Genomic DNA, 7,340 nt, shown 5'->3' with positions numbered 1-7,340 from the left:
TTGCTTAGCGAGACCAGCCGGATTGCTAGCCTTGACTTGGGAGCAGATTATAGTGTTATTCCTGAAGAAGTTTCTCCCCGTTACTCAGAGAGAGACCTATTGGAGGCAGTTTGAGCGCCTCCATCAGGGTTCTATGACTGTTACCCAGTATGAGACCAGGTTCATCAACTTAGCTTGCCATGCTCTCATCATACTCCCCACCGAGAGAGAGAGAGGGTGAGGAGGTTTATTGACGGTCTTATTCAGCCGATTCGTCTTCAGATGGCTAGAGATGTTGGGAGTGAGATTACTTTTCAAGAGGCGACCATTGTGGCCTCTAGGGTTGAGATGGTTCTATCACAGGGAGGCGGTCATGGGTCAGACAAGAGGCCTCATCATTTAGGCTGATTCAGTGGTACCTCATCCCGAGGTCGAGATTCGTATGGTAGAGGCCATACTCCTAGGCCCTTTTAGTCAGTGCTCCAAGTTTCTCACGGTACTTCAGGTGGTTGTGGTCCCCAGATGCAGTATCCCGATCAGCAGTCCTACAGTGCATCACCTGCTCCTATCAGTGCACCACCGCTTCAGAGTTTTTGGGGTGGTCATTCAGGTCGTCAGGGCCAACAGTCTCAGCAGTTGAGGGCTTGTTACATGTGTGGTTATTCGGGTCACATTTCCAGGTTTTGCCCTCGATCACCAAGTAGCTCTCAGCATCAGGGTCCTCGTGCTATGGTATAGGCACCAAGTATTCCACAGCCCACCCAACTAGTTAGAGGTGGGGGTAGAGGTGCTATAGGTGGAGGTAGAGGTACTAGAGGTGGAGCTCAGGCCGCTAGAGGTGGAGGCCATCCAGCTGCAGGCCGTCCCAGAGATGTTACGCCCTTCCAGCCAGGCCCGAGGCTGAGGCTTCAGATACAGTCATTACAGGTACTATTCTGGTTTGTGATAGAGATGCTTCAGTGTTATTTGATCCAGGGTCTACCTACTCGTATGTGTCATCTTATTTTGTACTATATCTGGTCATGCCTAGTGATTCATTGAGTTTTCCTGTTTATATGTCTACACCGGTGGGTGATTCTATTGTGGTAGATCGAGTCCATTATTCTTGTATTATGGTGATTGGGGGTCTTGAGACTTGTGTGGATTTATTGCTTCTAGACATGGTCAATTTCAATGTTATATTGGGGATGGACTGGTTATCACCTTTCCACGCTATCTTGGACTGTCATGCCAAGATGATGACCTTAGCCTTACCGGATTTGCCCCGTTTAGAGTGGAGAGGAACTCCTAGTTATTCTACCCGCAATGTTATCTCGTATGTGAAGGCTCGGCGTATGGTCGAGTAGGGGTGTTTGGCCTATTTGGCATATGTACGTGATTCTAGTACGGAGGTCCCTTCTATTGATTCTGTGCCCATTGTTCGAGAGTTTCCTGATATTTTCCCTTCGAACCTTCCGGGTATGCCACCCGATAGGGATATTGACTTTTGCATTGATTTGGCTCCGGATACTCAGCCCATTTCTATCCCGCCATATTGTATGGCCCCGCTGGAGTTGAAAGAGTTGAAGGAACAGTTGCAAGATTTGCTCGAGAAGGGTTTCATTAGACCCAGTGTTTTGCCTTGGTGTGCGTCGGTGTTGTTTGTTAAGAAGAAGGACGGATCGATGAGAATGTGTATTGATTACTGGCGGTTGAACAAGGTTACAGTCAAGAATAAATATCCATTGCCGATGATCGATGATTTGTTCGATGTCCCTAAGACAGCTTTCCGCACTCGGTACGGGCATTATGAGTTCTTGGTCATGTCATTTGGGTTGACCAATGCCCTAACAGCTTTTATGGATTTGATGAACCGAGTGTTCGGACCTTATTTGGACTCATTCATGATAGTCTTCATTGATGATATTTTGAAATATCCCCGCAGCGGGGAGAAGCACGAGCAACATCTTAGAGTGGTTCTTCAGACCTTGAGGGATAGTCAGTTTTATGCTAAGTTCTCGAAGTGTGAGTTCTGGTTGAGTTCAGTTGCATTTCTGGGTCATGTTGTATCAGCAGAGGGTATTCAGGTTGATCCGAAGAAGATTAAGGCAGTCAAGAACTGGCCTAGACCAGCATCAGCTACAGAGATTCGGAGTTTTTTGGGATTGGCAGGCTACTACCGTCGGTTCGTGGAGGGGTTCTCATCTATCGCAGCCCCGATGACCAGGTTGACCCAGAAGGATGCCCAGTTCAGATGGTTAGACGAGTGTGAGGCAAGCTTTCAAAAGCTTAAGACAGCTCTAACTACGACACCGGTGTTGGTTTTGCCCACAAGTTCAGGGCCTTATGCAGTTTACTGTGATGTATCTCATATTGGTCTTAGTGCAGTGTTGATGCAGGATGGCAAGGTCATTGCCTATGCTTCGCGGCAGTTAAAGATTCATGAGAAGAACTATCTGATTCATGACATGGAGTTGGCAGCCATTGTTCACGCATTGAAGATTTGGAGGCATTATCTGTATGTTGTGGCATGTGAGGTGTTCACGGATCACAAGAGTCTTCAGTATTTATTCAAGAAAAAAGAGTTGAATTTGAGACAAATGAGGTGGTTGGAGTTGTTGAAAGATTATGATATCACTATCTTGTATCATCTGGGAAAGGCCAATGTGGTGGCCGATGCGTTGAGTAGGAAGTCAGCCAGTATGGACAGTTTTGCTTATATTCCTGTCGGTGAGAGACCGCTTGCTTTGGACGTTCAGGCTTTGGCCAATCAATTTGTGAGGTTGGATATTTCTGAGCCTAGTCGTGTATTGGCCTGCACTGTCGCTCGTTCTTCTTTATTGGAGCATATCCGTGATCGGCAATATGATGATCCTCATTTGTGTATCCTTAGAGACACGGTGCAACGCGGAGGTGCCAAGCAGGTTACCTTAGATGATGATGGAGTTTTGAGATTGCAGGGTCGAGTTTGTGTGCCTAATGTGGATGGGCTCCGAGAGTTGATTTTAGAGGAGGCCCATAGCTCCCGGTACTCTATTCATCCGGTGCCGTGAAGATGTATCAGGATTTGCGGCAGTATTATTGGTGGCGGAGAATGAAGAAGGATATCGTTGCATATGTAGCTCAGTGTTTGAATTGTCAGCAGGTTAAGTACTAGCATTAGAGGCCTGGTGGTTTATTTCAGATGATTGAGCTTCCCGAGTGGAAGTGGGAGCGGATCACTATGGATTTCATTGTTGGACTCCCGCAGACTCGGAGGAAGTTCAACGCAGTATGGGTCATTGTTGATAGGCTGACCAAGTCAGCGCATTTCATTCTTGTGGAAGTCTACTATTCATACGAGAGGTTAGCTGAGATCTATATCCGGGAGATTGTTCGTCTTTATGGTGTGCCTGTATCTATCATTTCGGACCGTGGTACGCAGTTTACCTCGCGTTTCTAGAGAGCAGTTTAGCGAGAGCTAGGTACCCAGGTTGAGTTGAGTACAACATTTCATCCTCAGACGGACGGGCAGTCCGAGCGGACTATTTAGATTTTGGAGGATATGCTCTGAGCTTGTGTCATTAACTTTGGAGGCTCGTGGGATCAGTTTTTGCCATTAGCAGATTTTGCCTACAATAACAGTTACTAGTCGAGTATCCAGATGGCTCCTTATGAGGCTTTATATGGTAGGCGGTGTCGATCTCCGGTTGGATAGTTTGAGCCAGGAGAGGCTCGATTGTTGGGTACGGATCTGGTTCAGGAGGCTTTGAACAAGGTCAGGATTATTCAGGATAGGCTTCGTACAGCTCAGTCCAGTCAAAAGGGTTATGCAGACCGCAAGGTTTGATATGTGGCTTTTATGGTTGGAGAGCGGGTATTGCTCCGAGTGTCGCCTATGAAGGGCGTGATGAGATTTGGGAAGAAGGGCAAGCTTAGCCCTAGGTTCATCGGTCCGTTTGAGATTCTTGATCGAGTGGGAGAAGTGTCTTATAGACTTGCATTGCTGCCAAGCTTAACAGCCGTGCATCCAGTGTTTCATGTGTCCATGCTCCGAAAATATCATGGCGATCCATCCCACTTGTTAGATTTCAGCATTGTCCAGTTGGACAAGGACTTGTCTTATGAGAAGGACCCGGTAACTATTCTAGACCAGCAGATTTGTCAGTTGAGATCGAAGAGTCTTCCTTCTATTCATGTTCAGTAGAGAGGTCAGCCTCCTAAGGCATCGACCTGGGAGTTCGAGTCCGATATGTGGAGCCGTTATCCCCATCTTTTCCCCGACTCAGGTACTTCCTTCTTCTGTTCGTTCGAGGACGAACGGTTGTTTTAGAGGTGGAGAATGTGATGATCAAAAGGTCATCACTTGTTTTAAAATGAAATTTCGTGTTCTGAGGCCTTGAAAACCTCATTTAGAGTCACCTCGATTTACGTGCGCAGTCCAGGTGCGTAGCCGGAAAGTTTAAATATGATAATTTGTGAAAAATGATAAGTTTTGATTATAAAATGAGCTAATTTGACTTCGATCAACGTTTTGGGTAAACAGACCCGGATCCGTAACTTGACGGTCTCGGAGGGTCCGCAGGAAAATATAGGACTTGGGCGTTTGCCAGGAATCGAATTCCGAGGTCCCAAGCCCGAGAAACGATTTTTTAAAGGAAATTATTTTCTGGAATTGTTTAAAAAATTTGAAATGAAATTTGATTAGAACATGATGATATCGGGCCCGTATTTTGGTTCCGGTGCCCGATACAGGTCTTATATAATTTAAGACATTTCTGTGGAATTTGGTGAAAAACGGATGTCATGTGATGTGATTCGGACATAAACCGCAAAATTTATGTTTAAAGAAGTTTTGAGAAAATTTCATTGATCTCGAGACTTAATTTGATGTTCATTATGTTATTTTGATGATTTGATTACACGAGTAGGTCCATATGATGTTTTTGAGTTAGCATGCACACTTGGTTTGGAGTTCCGAGGGCTCGGGTGAGTTTTGGATAGGTTCGGGATATTTTAGACTTAAAACCTAAAGTTGCAGGTCTCTGAACCCGCTAGTGCGGTCCGCACAAAAATGTGTGCGACCGCGGAAGGGGGCCAGTGCGGTCCGCGGTCGGTTTCATGCGGTGCGCGGTGGAGGCCTGTGCGGCCGCAGTCTATTTCGTGCGGTCCGCACAGGGCATTGGACCGCAGTACTTTAGGAAGGCCTGTGCGGCCGCAGTCCACTTTGTGTGGTCCGCACAGGGGGTCTGAGAGGGGTATAAATAGACGAGCTTTTCAGTTATTTTTCATTATTTTTTAAAACCCCAAAAACATAAGAGGTGATTTTTCAAACAACATTTCTTCTCCAAATCAATTGTAAGTCGTTTTTAACTAGTTTTTTTTCAATCATTAACATCTTTTAACATGTTTTCAACTTCAAATCAATGATTTTCATGGGGAAAATTGGGTGTGTTGGGTAGAACTTAGTTTTTTAAAAAAAAAGGGAATTTGGACCTCAATTTGAGGTACGATTTCAAAACAAATTACATATTTAAGCTCGTGGGGGAATGGGTAATCGGGTTTTGGTTCGAACCTCGGGTTTTGACCACATAGGCTCAGGGGGCGATTTTTGACTTTTTGGATAGAACTTTATAAAACTCATTTTCATGCATTAGAATTGATTCATTTAGCATTTATTGATGTACTTAAGTAACTTGTGGCTAGATACGAGCGAATTGGTGGTGGAACAAAAGGGGTAAAGCTATAATTGAAACTTGGGTTGTGTTCGAGGCATCGAGGTAAGTGTTTGGTCTAATCTTAGTTTGAGGGATTAGGAGTTGAGTCCTATTTGTTATGTGGTAATTTTTGAGTACGACGTATAGGCATGGTGACGAGTATCTATACGTTGGTGTCTAGCATGACCGTGAGTCTTTAAATTGTGAATATCTTGATTTCGTTGTATCTTTCATGTCTTGGTGATGATTTTTATTTGTTGTGAAAAGCTTGTGGAAGGATATTGTGACCTTTGAACATCGAGGAGCATTGGCTCAAGTTATATTACTAATTGTGAAAGTATATGAGATGATTGAACCCTTTGGAGCATTGGCTCAAATGGTAAAGTGAGTTATGAAATAAAAGTGAAAGAAAGAGAAAGAGTTATTAAATTGTTCCCTTGCCGGGATTTTGTTGCTTTGTTGATTATCTCCCTTGCCGGGATGTTGAGATTATTGATGTTGTTCCTTTGCCGGGATTTAATTATTTAATTGTGTTTCCTTGCCGGGATTTAATTATTTAATTGTATTCCCTTGCCGGGATTTCTGTTATTATTTTGTTTATTTCCCTTGCCCCTTTGTTTGTGATTGTTGTTTGGGTGAGGAAGAGTGTTAAAGCACGAAGGGTGATGCCATGCATTGTTTGTTATTGTGAGAAAAGAGTATAAAACACGAAGGATAATGTCGTGCCGCACGACGTATCATTCCATGCCGATTCTACTGATTATATGGTGAGGAAAGAGAGTAAAAACACGAAGGGTGATGCCGTGCACATTTTGATTATATGATTGTTTTGGTGAGGACGAGAGTAAAAGCACGAAGGGTGATGTCGTGTACATTTTTATTGTATAACTGCTTTGGTGAGGCTGATAGTAAAAGCACGAAGGGTGATGCGTGCAATTATTGATTTCTACTTCCTTGTTAATATTCTAGTTATGTTGTTTCTTTCCTTACTTGATGTCTTTCTATTCGGAACTATTATCTCCTCCACAACATGTTTCCCCCTCCCACATTGACTGGTTATTTCTGTATTTCTTTTCCGCTGTATATATATATGAACTACACATGTTTATTTGGTAGTCTGGTCCTAGCCTCGTCACTACTTTGCCGAGGTTAGGCTAGACACTTACCAGCACATGGGGTCGGTTGTGTTGATACAACATTCTGCACTGTGTGCAGATTCAGGAGCAGCTTTCGGACAGTAGTTGGAGTGCTTCCTTCAGTCCACCCGGAGAACCAAGGTAGACTGCAAGCGTCCGCAGGCCCTGGCGTCTCCCTCTATCTCTATTTCCTGTTTCTTTTTTCTTTGTTCAAAAACAGTGTATTGTATTTCTTCAGACCTTGTATGTAGTAACTCTTAGACAGTCTATAACACTGTGACACCAGGTTTTGGGCATTTGAGGTTCTAAAAGTTGTAATGGACGTAGCCTTAAGATATTTAATTGTTGACTTCAGCTAAATTATTTAAATTTTCGCTATTATCATGTCATCGCCTTGTGTTTGTTAAAATGAAGCAATATGGAAGCGTAGCAAGTAGTTAAGGTTTGGCTTGCCTAGCTCCCATTAGTAGGCGCCATCACGACCCCCGAGGTTGGAAAATCCGGGTCGTGACACATATGTAGAAGATGTGAAAAGAAAAGAGAGTGAAAG

Source organism: Nicotiana tabacum, chromosome 7 (assembly GCF_000715075.1).
Source record: "Nicotiana tabacum cultivar K326 chromosome 7, ASM71507v2, whole genome shotgun sequence".
Lineage (NCBI taxonomy): Eukaryota > Viridiplantae > Streptophyta > Magnoliopsida > Solanales > Solanaceae > Nicotiana > Nicotiana tabacum.
The sequence above is the reverse complement of the archived record's forward strand: the minus strand, read 5'-3'. Positions refer to the sequence as shown.